At 47.5% G+C, this 13,344-nt stretch overlaps 1 protein-coding gene across 2 annotated transcripts in view; it reads right to left on the bottom strand.

Annotated features, from left to right (window-relative positions):
* Positions 1–13,344, bottom strand: part of LOC144823606 (sodium channel regulatory subunit beta-2-like) — a 167,273-nt gene that overhangs the window by 9,136 nt on the left and 144,793 nt on the right. The gene's annotated exons all lie outside the window — the stretch shown is intronic.

Raw genomic sequence — 13,344 nt, 5'->3', positions numbered from 1 at the left:
GGTGAAAGGTACAGAGTGGGTGAAAGGTACAGAGTGGGAGAAAGGTACAGAGTGGGTGAAAGATGCAGAGTGGGTGAAAGATGCAGAGTGCGTGAAAGATGCATAGTGGGTGAAAGATGCATAGTGGGTGAAAGATGCAGAGTGGGTGAAAGATGCAGAGTGGGTGAAAGATGCAGAGTGGGTGAAAGATGCAGAGTGGGTTAAAGATGCATAGTGGGTGAAAGATGCAGAGTGGGTGAAAGATGCAGAGTGGGTGAAAGATGCAGAGTGGGTGAAAGATGCAGAGTGGGTGAAAGATTTAGAGTGGGTGAAAGATTTAGAGTGGGTGAAAGATTTAGAGTGGGTGACTGAAGCAGAGTGGGTGAATGAAGCAGAGTGGGTGAATGAAGCAGAGTGGGTGAATGAAGCAGAGTGGGTGACTGAAGCAGAGTGGGTGACTGAAGCAGAGTGGGTGACTGAAGCAGAGTGGGTGACTGAAGCAGAGTGGGTGACTGAAGCAGAGTGGGTGAATATATATGTCTGATGCTTGTGGATGTCTGATGCTTGCATGTCTGCTGGGGTGACAGCGTCAGTACAAGTCAAGCTCTAAGTTGGTGTGTGTCAGAACTGGTTGCCTCGGGGAAAAATACAAGTTCTCCCTGTAAATAAAGAAAGAGGAGGTGAGAAAGGAGGGTCCGGCTTGGAGCTGGGAAAGAGGCTGAAAGGGAGGGGAGAATGCATGGAGCGCATTCCAATGAAGTCTGTTGCGAGGCGTGGGGGGCAGCCTTTGATGTGCGAGAGAGCTGCCGTGAAAGAAGTAAACAGCAGGCATGTAATTAGGGGGGAGGAGAAGTCGCGCTGGGGTGAATACCTGAGGCCAAGCTGCCCGCGGGAGGGAGGCTGATGGCTGTGATGTGGACGCGCGTCGTGAACTAGCCTCTTGTTGCCTGTGGGAGGGAAGACGGAGGGAAGGCAGAGAAGGGGAGGGGGGATGAATGCGACACGGCGGGCAGGGGAGGGGGCGGAGCGGGGAGAGCGGCATGAGGGTGTGAAAGCAGCAGGGGCCTGGAGTGCGGCTAAGGGAACTGAAGAAATGCGACACGGCAGGCAGGGGAGGGGGCGGAGCGGGGGTGTGGGAGGAGTGCGGCTGAGGGAAAATACATGCAAGCAGGCGGCTGGGGGCATGTGCACGCGCTTTTACGCTCAATGCACATGCGCATTAAGCTTGAATTTCACGGGCACTGCAAGGAATCGCCACGATTCCTTGCAAGTTGGTTAAAGACTGTTTAAGCCCCAATAGTCTCGCAAGCTCGATGCGCATGCGCATCGACAGGCGAGACCTAAAAAGGCCTTAGAAGCCGAAGCACCTCTGAGAGAGTGAGCTCCAAAGACAGAGGTATCTACACCACTTTCATGCATAACCTCTTTAACCCATCTTGCCAAGGTCTGAGAAGAGACACCTTTGTGAGGCGATCTGTGTGAAATCAAAAGTTGACATTCATTCATTCTTACATTTTTTGTTTTTCTTTCATACTCTTTCAAACATTTAACTACACATAGTCTTTCATTCTGGGGAAAGAAAGGATAAAAGATAGCGGAAGACATTGTTTTAGTTCTTTTCTTGAGGTAGAAGCAAACACCCTTGGGTTGGAAGGCCCTACTAGAGATATCCAAAGCTTTAACATCAGAAGTTCTTCTAAAAGACACCAAACATAACAAAACAGTAAGTTTGTATGAGATGCGTTTAAGTGAAAGAGAGAAATTATCACCCCAAGAGGAAAGAGTTCTAAGAACAAGGGTGACATCCCATAAGGAGGAGTATTTAGCAGAAGGAGGGTTGATGACTCTCATGCTCCTCATAATCTTTTTAGTTAGTAAGGTTTGACCAACAGAGATTCCATTAATAAGAGAGTGGCCAGCAGAAATTGCGGATCTATAAACGTTAACTGTTCTATAAGATAGACCAGATGTGAAGAGATCAGATAGGTAATTAGCTACGTGAACTAAATCAGTTGAAACAGGATCATAGTGTCGTTGAAGGCACCAGCGAACCCATTTGCTCCATGCCAATCGATAAGCTTTCCTTGTACCGGAAGCCCACGATTCTGAAATGAGAGTGAGAGCATTTGACGAAAGTCCTGGGATTCGCCATTGTCTCCTGAAATCTTCCATGCCGTCAGAACAAGAAGACCTTGCTCTACCAGGGGATGGATCTCTCCTATTGGATCCCGAAGTATCTCCCTGAAAGGAGGGATCAGAATGGGGAAGTCTACAGCCATTTCGAGAATTATGGGAAACCAAGCTTGGGATCTCCAAAGTGGTGTTATGACGACCATACTTTGTTTGTAGCGACGAGCATGAAGGAGTAGGCGTGAAATTAGTGCAAAAGGTGGGAAGGCATAAGGGGCTAGACCGGTCCAATCTTGGAGAAAGGCGTCCACTCTGAGAGCTTGAGGGTCTGGTCTCCAGCTGAAAAATTTGGTTAGTTGTGTATTCAAACGATCTGCAAAGAGATCTATCTGAAAGGGACCCCAATGAGACTGGACGATTAAGAAAATTTGTCTGTCTAGTTTCCAATTGCTGGAGTCCTTGAAGTTCCTCGAGAACCAATCTGCTACGCCATTGTTCAACCCAGGAATGTGTTCTGCCACTACGGAAATTCCTTTGTTCAAACAAAAATCCCAGAAACCTATTGCAAGGTCCGATAAACCCTTGGAATGTGGACCTGCTAGTTTGCTGACGTAACTTACTGCAGAGACATTGTCCATCCGAAGTGTTACACAGTATTTGGCTGAATTCTGAGTGAAACAGCGTATTGCAAATGAACCCGCTAATAACTCCAAACAATTGATGTGCAATCTCTTCTCTTGAGGTGTCCATTGACCTCCTGTAGATAAGTTCCCACATCTCGCTCCCCATCCTTGTAAACTCGCGTCGGATTCTATTATTAGATCTGGTGTCTCCCCGAAAATGGCTCTGCCATTCCATGCTTCCATATTCTTCAACCACCACAGGAGTTCTGTTTTCGAGTCTAGATCTAGGTAGATCAGATGAGAGTAAGAATGATTCAATCTCAGGGATCCAGCTTTTAATCTCTGAAGTGCCCGGTAATGTAACGGTCCCGGAAATATTGCTTAAATTGTTGAAGAGAGTAAACCCAGGATTTTGGCCAGAAGCCTCAGGGGGAAGAGGTGTAGGCTGAGTAATTTTTAGATTTCCTTCCTGACTTTCCTGACTTTGTCTGATGGAAGTCTTAATTCTGTTTTTACAGTATCTACCAGGAAACCCAGGAATTGAGTCCGTTGACTCGGAATCACACAAGATTTCTTTGAGTTTATGATGAACCCAAGATGCTCTAAGAGTTGTATTGTGAGGTCGGTGTGAAGAGACACCATATTTTTTGATTGGGCCATTATAAGGATGTAGTCGAGGTATATAATTAATCTCACGCCCCTTTCTCTGAGCCAGGTAGTTATGGGTCGGAGTACTTTTGTGAAACACCAAGGGGAGGATGACAGACCGAAGGGGAGGCTGCACAATTGCTAAAGATTTCCCTGCCAGGTAAATTGGAGGTATTTTTGGTGAGGTCCCCAAATTGGAATTGTTAGGTAGGCATCTTTTAGATCTAGTCTGGTTAGCCAGTCCCCTTTCCTTAGAATGTCTCTCAGAAGGTGAATCCCTTCCATTTTGAAGTGTTGGTATACAACCCACTGATTTAGACCCTTTAAGTTTATCACTGGTCTTTGTTCCTTGTTTTTCTTTTCTACTAAGAAAATATTGCTGAGGTAACCTAAGCAGTGTGTTTCGATGATGGCACCTTTCTTTAATAGGTCTTGAACCTCTTGGGAGACTAGGGCTTTGTCCTTTTCTGAAAAGGAAATTTCTTGTGGAATTCTTTTTTGGGATGGTAAATCGATAAAATCTATTTTGTAGCCTCTCACTGTTTGTAGGATCCAAGGATCTTTGGTCACTAAATCCCAATTCTTTGCGAATAAATGTAATCTCCCTCCCACCTTTGGAGGGGTAACAGAATTGAATGGAACCTAAGCGGAGCATTCCAGGCTTTAGAAGTAAGAAAGCTAAAAGACGTTTCACCTAGCTTGGAAGGTCTAATGGCAGGAATGTATATAAGATTAGCAGACATGGAACAGGAAGGTTAATTTTTAAGTAGTGATTGTTAAACTGCATTTATCAGCAAAGGTGAATTTGTAAATAAGCAGGGTCGGACTGGGACAGAAAACAGGACCTGGCACCAAAATAAAAGTGGTCTCCTTTAGTGAATTAGAAAACTAAAAGAGGGAACCATGTTTTGAAGTTTGAGCAGTTTTGAACTTGTAAATACACTCTGTATAAGTGTTTTGCGGGGGTAGGAAGACAGCATGGATTTGAGCTTGCTGCAGGCAATGTTTGTTTTAATATTCAACAGTAAAAACTGGCTCAGCAAACCCTAAAATAGACCCTTAAACATCCAAATCATCAGCTCACAGACTGACCTGTCAGACCAACCCATCGGACACAGTCTGATTTGCCCTATGGGCCTGTCCGAGCCTGTATCTAATAGGAAAATTGAGCTTGCTGGGGTTTATATGGTAGGACATGGTGGGCTTACAGAGTTTGTCTGTGGCAGGAAGTGAGGATCACAGAGTTTGTATCTCACAATGAATGCGACTGACTGAGCTGCATCTATTGGGAAAGAGAGAACTGTAGGAAGGTAGAATCTGACTACATGGTTGCCACCACTTTTTTTCTGGTGTTTTGATGGTTTTTGACTTAGTTTGGCTGGGATCCTGCTATTCGGGGCCCCAGCCTATCTGCTTTCCTCTCTAAATTGATTGCATGTACTTTAGGTACACTCCAGATTGGTTACTGGGCTGCCCTTGTGAGTCCCTAGTATATGGTACCTTAGGTACTAAGGGCATAGGTACCCCAAAGGCCTACCAGGGGCTGAAGCATGTATTAAGCTACCCTTGGGAAGCCTTCCAAAATGGCCCCACAGGTCTGCTACTTCAGCCTGGGTAAGGTGGTACATGCCCCCTTACTAAAATGTAGGTTACCTATATCTACCTTTAATCACTGACACATATAAACCTATAAGTCACTCCTATGGCAGGCCTTATCAATCCTGAAGGCAGAGTACTTGGTTTTGTGTGAGAGGGTGCCCATGCATGAGCAGGACCCCTCTGCAGCTTTCTGAATCTATTCTCTGATGCTGTTCTGTGATGCAGCCAGACCATGTACTCTTAAGTGCATTATAACCTCGCGGTAAATGCTAACTTTGGAATGGCTGCATGGAAACATGTCATGTTTGGTGTCAAACACTTTAGAATCCTCCCCCACCCCCCTTCTCCACCAGTCCTGGTGGTGGGGGTAGAATTCCACCTTTCTAGAGGGAGAAGACATGTACACACTAACCTAACCGGTAATAGTTTAAAAGAGCTCCAGCATCACAAAATGGATGCTGCAGCCACAGACACGAGTCTGACCACCTGCTGCTGGACGAAACTCCGGCAGGGGAGGCCTGGATAATAGGTTTCGTGTCACAGGGAGGTGTAACCACCTCCCAGACAGGCTTTAGTGTATTGGTGTTGGATGGGTGCATTCAGAGAATGCTTTTCAGACAGTGCTGGGGGCACACTTGGTGTCCCTGTGCATACCCCAGTTCAAATCGGTTACAGGGGCACTCAGCCCCTGCTCTGGCGTGAAACTGGACAAAGGCAATGGGTGTAACCACCCCTCTTTCCTGACCCTCCCATAGGTGGATCCCCAGAGTATTTCCAACCCCCTTTCTTAGTATAAGTATGGGAACCCAGTCCTTAGGAGTTCAGACTACACCAGGACGAAACTCTGCAACTTATATCCTGGAACTTCGACATTCTACTCAACTAGAAGATGGAAGAATCTCGCCGGGGCCAAGGAGTGACTCCCCTGTTCAAACAGACACCAAAGAAGCATCTTGCCGGTCTGCATTTCCAAGGCTCCCGCCGGATTTGTGACTCAGGACACAGACTTCCAGACTTCTCAGAGGCTGACATGAGATCCCAGCAAAGCTAAGACCCGCAGCCCTCACGAGTGACGTGGAACCGGAACTCCTACACACCTTGCACATTTGCAAGTGCATCAACTTCCCGAGCTTTCCGTAAATTGTGCGTTGGGCTACTTGTAGTCCAAGCCCGAGCACCATTTTCACTGAAGATTGTGGGCCTACACTCCACGAGTGTTCAGTGGGCCCGCTTCTAGCATTTCCGCTTGAGGCTCCTTCGCGATCCCTGGTTTGTTGACTGGTATGTCCCCACAAAAGTAACTTCTGTTTCTTGGGCTTTCCTGGTTGCTCCAGAAGTGCCCTGACTCCCCACCGAGTAGTGAGTCCCTCAGACCTTGCTGGTCTGCACCGAAGCGAAGCCAATCTTTGCTTTCTGCGTGGGTTTCTGTTGCCAAGGCTTGTTGGGTCCATCCGGATACCGACACTGCAGCACTCGACATCCTTTGTGGGACGGCTCGAATCCAGCTCTTGGTTGTTGTCAACACCTCCAGGTCCTCGTGGATGGAGAGTCAAGCTTCCCCTTCTTCACCTGAAATCCCCCAACATCTGTGGGCATCTGCTTATCGCCTTCCTGGTCACTCGCTAGTGACCCAGACTCTGTCCCGTCTACTGTCAGGTTCTTCAGATCTCCAATCCACCCTTGGCTCCACCCGGACACTTTCGACTTTGTCGCCAGCAGCACTTTGCAGCAGACCTCCATTGAAAACGACGACGAAACCCGATATCAAAAGACACCTATGCACCCGGCTTCCCTGGGAGAAGTAACTCGAGGACTCCGGTGCTCCCGTGGGTATTGACTCTAGAACTGTCTACTTCTAAAGGGGTTTGCTCCAAGTCCTTTTCCAAGTGTCCTTAATCTTTAAAATTCCAACCGCGACTTTCCCCATAGAAGTTAATGGTGATTTGCGGCTGTGTTTAGACACTGCACGCGTCCCCCGTGGGTCCCCTGTGTCACTATCTTGGGTGGTTCCTGGTGACCCCAGCAGTTCTAAAGGCTCTAGGCCTTGTATATATGTCAGTCGTGGTTCTCATACCACGTGCTTAATATATGGTTTGGTACACCCCTAGGGCTCAACGTATATTGTGCTAATTTACTGTGTGCTACATAAGTTTACTGAATGTACTTTTGCCTCTAGCCTCATAAAGAGACTAGAGGGATGTGTTTAGAATAAATACATGTATTTTATATATATATATATATATATATATATATATATATATATATATATATATATAAATACATGTATTATATATATATATATATATATATATATATATATATATATATATATACCTGATGTGGTTCTCCTCTCATTTGGTCATTCATGAGATTATAGACTGGTAAAACAAGCTTCTTTACATTCCTTCAAGACTTAGCCTGAAGGCTGCTCTCCACAGCTACCACTAGGATAGCTTTCTATATAGGTTGTCTTTAAACCTACCATCAATAAGGGGTGTTTGGACTGGTGCAAGGTGCCCACTAGAATAGTGGACGGCATATGCTAGGCCAACTTCTCACATTGGTGTGCAGTGTGTGGGATTCCAGCTTGCCATTGTTTTACCAGATAATCTCAAGTGATTGATCATTTGAAAAGCACTAAAGGTACCAGAGGTACATATAATACAAGCTTAAATACAGTAAGTTCTACTGAACCTAGAGGTGTGTGTCATGGGCTTAAGCACACCCTTTCTACAACTCAAGAGAGTTTAGTAGGCAAACAACTAGAGTAGGTAGTTTATACACCACACATCACTAGTTATGTCTTCAGGGCCAGGAACCAGTGGGTCCCTGCCAGATGTCAGTATGTTACAGACATCCAAGTATGACACATTCCCTTTTTTAGAATTAAGGGCTCTGTGTACTATGAGGAAACTGAAGACAGGCAAGTATGCCACCACCCAACATCTCAGAGAGGTGTTATTGCAGGATTACCTTAGGAAGGCTTCAGAGCCTGAAAGGGTAGGCAATGGGGTGGAAGCAACAGAAGGGGAAGAGGCCAGGTGTATTAGCCCACAGGGCCCAGACTCTGATGTTGACCAGGCAGGCGACAATGACCTAGACCTGCACAATCCAGCTCCAACTGGAGATGAAGAAGGCAAAGGAGGCCCTATCTTTGTCCCCCCAGGAAGAGTTGGGTGTGTGCCTAGAAGGCCAAGATCTCCTTCAGTGGAATCTAACAATTCTGACACATCTGTAGGTACCTCTGCCTCTTTTCATAGGAGGGACACCTCCCAGGAGAAGAGGGAGAACCAGCTGAGGTTTGAAGAAGCCCAACTGGAGATAAGGAGACAAAGAGTCGCCTTATAAAGGAGTCTCTAGAGCTTGAAAGTGTAAGAAAAAAGATGGGACTAGAGTCCCATGGTGGCAGAAAAATCCCTAGAGGTAGGGATAGGTCTTATGAACATAAAAACTTGAGCAAGAGTATCCCTCCCTACAAGAGTGGGAATGACATCCACAAATGGATAACTGCACTAGAGAGGGCCTGCAAAGTACAGAAGGTCCCACAGGAGCAGTGGGCAGCAATCTTGTAGTTCTCCTTTGCAGACAAAGGTAGAGACAAGCTCCTCACTGTCAGAGAAGAGGATGCTGATAATTACAAAGTCCTGAAGAGTGCTCTAATAGATGGATTTGGCCTAACCACTGAGCAGTATAGGATACAGTTCAGAGATACCCAAAAGACACAGACTCAGGATTGGGTTGACTTTGTTGATGGTGCTACCAAGGCTCTGGAGGGCTGATTACTGGGGCAGCAAAGTGCATGACTTTGTAGGATTGTACAATTTGATTATGAGGGAGCAGATCCTTAATAGTTGTCAAAAACAGTTTTTACACCAGTACCTGGTGGACTCTGATCTGACCTCTCCCCAAGAATTGGGAAAGAAGGCAGACAAATGGGTCAGAACCAGGGTGAGGCCTATGAATCAAGGTGGTGACCAGAAGAAAGATTCTACCAAATCCCAAGAGAAAGGTGGGGATAAATAAAAAGACAAGTCCAGGGCCCCAAAAACCTACTTCTGGGGGTGGGTTCCAAACTCCTTCCTCTCCTGAAAAGAAACCATATTGCCATGTTTGTAAAAAGCCTGGCCACTGGAAAACTGATCCCAGTTGCCCTAGAGTTGGCAATAAAGAAGATGTACCTCCCACTAACAATACCACTCCTCCTGGTACTACTAGTAGTAATCCCCTAGGGGGTTGTGTTGAACCCAAAAAGTTAGGTGTGTTTTCATGGGGAACAGAGGTGGGCCCTAGTTTAGACAGGCCCCCCTCACAAGCCTCCTTAGTCTGTGATGGTGGTATGGGATTTGCCACTTTTACCATGGGTCCGAATACTTTGAGCAGGTACAGACAGGAGCCCATAATCAATGATCAGAAAGCTATGGCCTACAGGGACACAGGGGCAAGTGTCACCATGGTGACAGGGAAACTAGTCCCCCCTCAACAGCGTTTACCTGAGTTTAAGTACCAGGTGACCAACATTGATGGTGTCAGGACAGATCACCCCATGGCCATAGTCAATCACAACTGGGGAGGAGTCACAGGCCCAAAGAGAGTGGCAGTGTCCCCTAACTTGCCTGTATATTGCCTACTGGGCAATGCTCTGGAGATTTCAGTCTGGGCTGAAGTTGAACACCAAGCTCATCTGAGAATGCTGGGCATCCCTGAGAGAGTTAGTGGGCTGTGATGGCCACAGCCCAACCCCAGGTAACTTTTGGAATGATGGAGCCTGAAAGAATGGCCCACTCTCCTCCACAAGAGAGCACAAGGGATGAAGAACAGTCTTCTTCCCTTCAGACTATAGGTAAGGGTCAGCCTCCTCAAGGAACTGATCCTACCCCTAATGAAGGAACTGCCCCAGAGGTACTCAGGCTTGTCCTGGCAACACCTCTGATGGCAGGGGACCATTCCAAGGTGGTACCCAGTCTGGAGCAGGTAACCTGCCCCTCTCCACCCTACCTCAGCCAGTCCAGGGCGAAGAGGTCAGGGAGGTCAGTGAACCCCCTAGGGCTCCCTGTCCATGGGAACCCCCCATCAGCAGAGATGGGGCACCCAGTCTAGTAGCCCTAGCCAGGTGAGAATTCCTCAAACGACTGAGGGACCCCTTTTGACATTGAATAGGGACCACCCCCAGAGGGGCTCTGCTGGGCCAAGGCAAACCTGGGACCCAGTGGTCCCAAACCTACCATGTCCCTCCAGTGTTCCAACCAAAGGGATCCAACCCCAAGCTGTATGCAGCCAAAGGTTGACCCTTAGTGCCAAGTATAACTCAGTCATAGAAAGAAAGGTATCCATGGTGACCATTGATCTGAGGAAGCTTAGACCAACCCTATTAGGGCCTCACTTCCCTACTCAGACACCTCACCAGCCTTTTACTTTCCCAAAACACATCTCAGGTAGTAATGCCCCATGGTGAAGACCCTCTCATACCCTTAGGGTGAGGGATTGCTAAGTGGACCATAAGACAGGGGGTAACCATGCTAGTGCAGGTACTTCCTTATATGGCCACTTAGTCAATAAAGGCTCACCTGGACAAGGTTAGCCTCATCTCCTTTCGTTTGTGGGGGTTATGTAGGAAGGTAGAATCTGACTACATGATTGCCCCCACTTTTTTCTGGTGTTTAGATGGTTTTTGACTTATTTTGACTGGGATCATGCTATTCAGGGCCCCAGCCTATCTGCTTTCCTCTCTAAATTGATTACATGTAATTTAGGCACACTCCAGATTTGCTACTGGGTTACCCTCATGAGTCCCTAGTATATGGTACCCTAGGTACTAAGGGCATAGGTACCCCAGAGGCCTACCGGGGGCTGAAGCATGTATTGTGCCACCCCTGGGAAGCCTTCCAAAATGGCACCACAGGTCTGCTACTGCAGCCTGGGTAAGGTGGTGCATGCACTCCTTACTGAGATATAGGTTACCAATATCTACCTTTAATCACAGACACATATAAACCTATAAGTCACTCCTATGGCAGGCTTTATCAATCCTGAAGGCAGAGTGTTTGGTTTTGTGTGAGAGGGTGCCCATGCATGAGCAGGACCCCTCTGCAGCTTTCGGAATCTATTCTCTGATGCTGCTCTATGATGCAGCCAGACCATATACTCTTAAGTGCATTATAACCTCGCGGGATAAGACATGCACACGCTAACCTAACTGGTAATAGTTTAAAAGAGCCCCAGCATCACAAAATGGATGCTGCAGCCACAGACACGAGTCTGACCACCTGCTGCTGGACAAAACTCCGGCAGGGGAGACCTGGACAATAGGTTTCCTGTCACAGGGAGGTGTAACCACCTTCCTGACAGACTTTAGTGTATTGGGGCTGGGTGGGTGCATTCAGAGAATGCCTTTCAGACAGTGCTGGGGGCACACTTGGTGTCCCTATGCATACCCCAGTTCAAACCAGTTGCTGGGGCACTCAGCCCCTGCTCTGGTGCGAAACTGGACAAAGGGAATGGGTGTAACCACCCCTCTTCCCTGACCCTCCCATAGGTGGGTCCCCAGAGTATGTCCAACGCCCTTTAAGTATGGGAACCCAGTCCTTAGGACTTCAGATTACACCTGGACTAAACTCTGCAACATATATCCTGGAACTTCGACATTCTACTTAACTAGAAGACGGAAGATTCTCCCTTGGGGTCAAGGAGTGACTCCCATGTTCAAACAGACACCAAAGAAGCATCTTGCTGGTCTGCATTTCCAAGGCTCCCGCTGGATCCCGATGGATCTGTGACTCAGGACATGGACTTCCAGACTTCTCAGAGGCCGACACAAGATCCCAGCATAGCTGAGCTCCGCATCCCTCACAAGTGGTGTGGGACAGGAACTCCTGGACACCGTGCACATTTGCAAGTGCATCAACTTCCCGAGATTTCCCAAAGTTGTGCGATGGATTACATGTAGTCCAAGCCCAGAGCACCCCATTTGCACCAAAGATTGTGGGCCTACACTCCACGAGTGTTCCGTGGGCCCGCTTCTAGAATTTCCGCTTGAGGCTCCTTTGCGATCCCTGGTCCGTTGACTGGTGGGTCCCCACAAAGGTAACTCTTCTGTTTCTTGGGCTTTCCTGGTTGCTCCGGATGTGCCCTGACGCCCCACTGAGTGCTGACTACCTCAGAACTTGCTGGTCTGCACCAAAGCCAATCTTAGCTTTCTGTGTGGGCTGCTGTTGCCAAGGCTTGTTGGGTCCAGTCCGGATACCGACACTGCAGCACTCGACAACCTTTGTGGGACAGCCTGAATCCAGCTCCTGGTTGTCGTCGACACCTCCTGGTTCTCGTGGCTGAAGAGTCAAGTTTCACCTTCTTCACCTGAAATCACCCGACATTGGTGGGCATCTGCACATCGCCTTCCTGGTCACTGGCTAGTGACCCAGACTCTGTCCCCTCTGCTTTCAGGTTCTTCAGGTCTTCGATCCACCCTTGGATCCACCCGGACACTTTCGACTTGGTCACCAGCAGCACTTTGCAGCAGACCGCCATTGAAAACGACGACGAAACCCGACATCAAAAGACACCTATGTACCCGGCTTCCCTGGGTGAGGTAACTCGCATACTCCGGTGCTCCCATAGGTATTGACTCTAGAACTGTCTAGTTCTAAAGGGGTTTGCTCCAAGTCCTCTTCCAAGTGTCCTTAATCTTTAAAATTCCAACCGCGACTTTCCCCATAGAAGTTAATGGAGATTCGCAGCTGTGTTTAGACACTGCACGTGTCCCCCTTAGGTCCCATGTGTCACTACGTTGGGTGGTTCCTGGTGGCCCCAACGGTTCTAAAGGCTCTAGGCCTTGTATCTATGTCAGTCGTGGTTTCCTATAACACATTCTTAATATACGGTTTGGTACGCCCCTAGGGCTTAACGTATATTGTGCTAATTTACTGTGTGCTAAATAAGTTTACTGAATGTACTTTTACCTCTAGCCTCATAAAGAGACTAGAGGGATGTGTCTAGAATAAATACATATGTTTTATATATATACCTGGTGTAGTTCTCCTCTCATTTGGTCATTCACGAGATTATAGACTGGTAAAACAAGCTGCTTTACATTCATTCAAGACTTAGCCTGAAGGCTGCTCTCCACAGCTACCACTAGGATAGCTTTCTATATAGGTTGTCATTAAACCTATCATCAATAAGGGTCGTTTGGACTGGTGCAAGGTGCCCACTAGAATAGTGGACAGCATATGCCAGTCCAACTTCTCAAAAGAAAATTTCTGATGAATCTGACAGAAAACGGGTTTGATGACCTTGATCTGGGATGAAGGTTCGATCACGCAGAGTGTACTCAACAGCAATAGCATTTCCTCCTCCATTTTCCATTGTCACA

This window comes from Lissotriton helveticus, chromosome 3_1 (genome assembly GCF_964261635.1).
Source record: "Lissotriton helveticus chromosome 3_1, aLisHel1.1, whole genome shotgun sequence".
Classification (NCBI taxonomy): Eukaryota; Metazoa; Chordata; class Amphibia; order Caudata; family Salamandridae; genus Lissotriton; species Lissotriton helveticus.
This window is presented reverse-complemented; position numbering and strand designations above follow the sequence as displayed.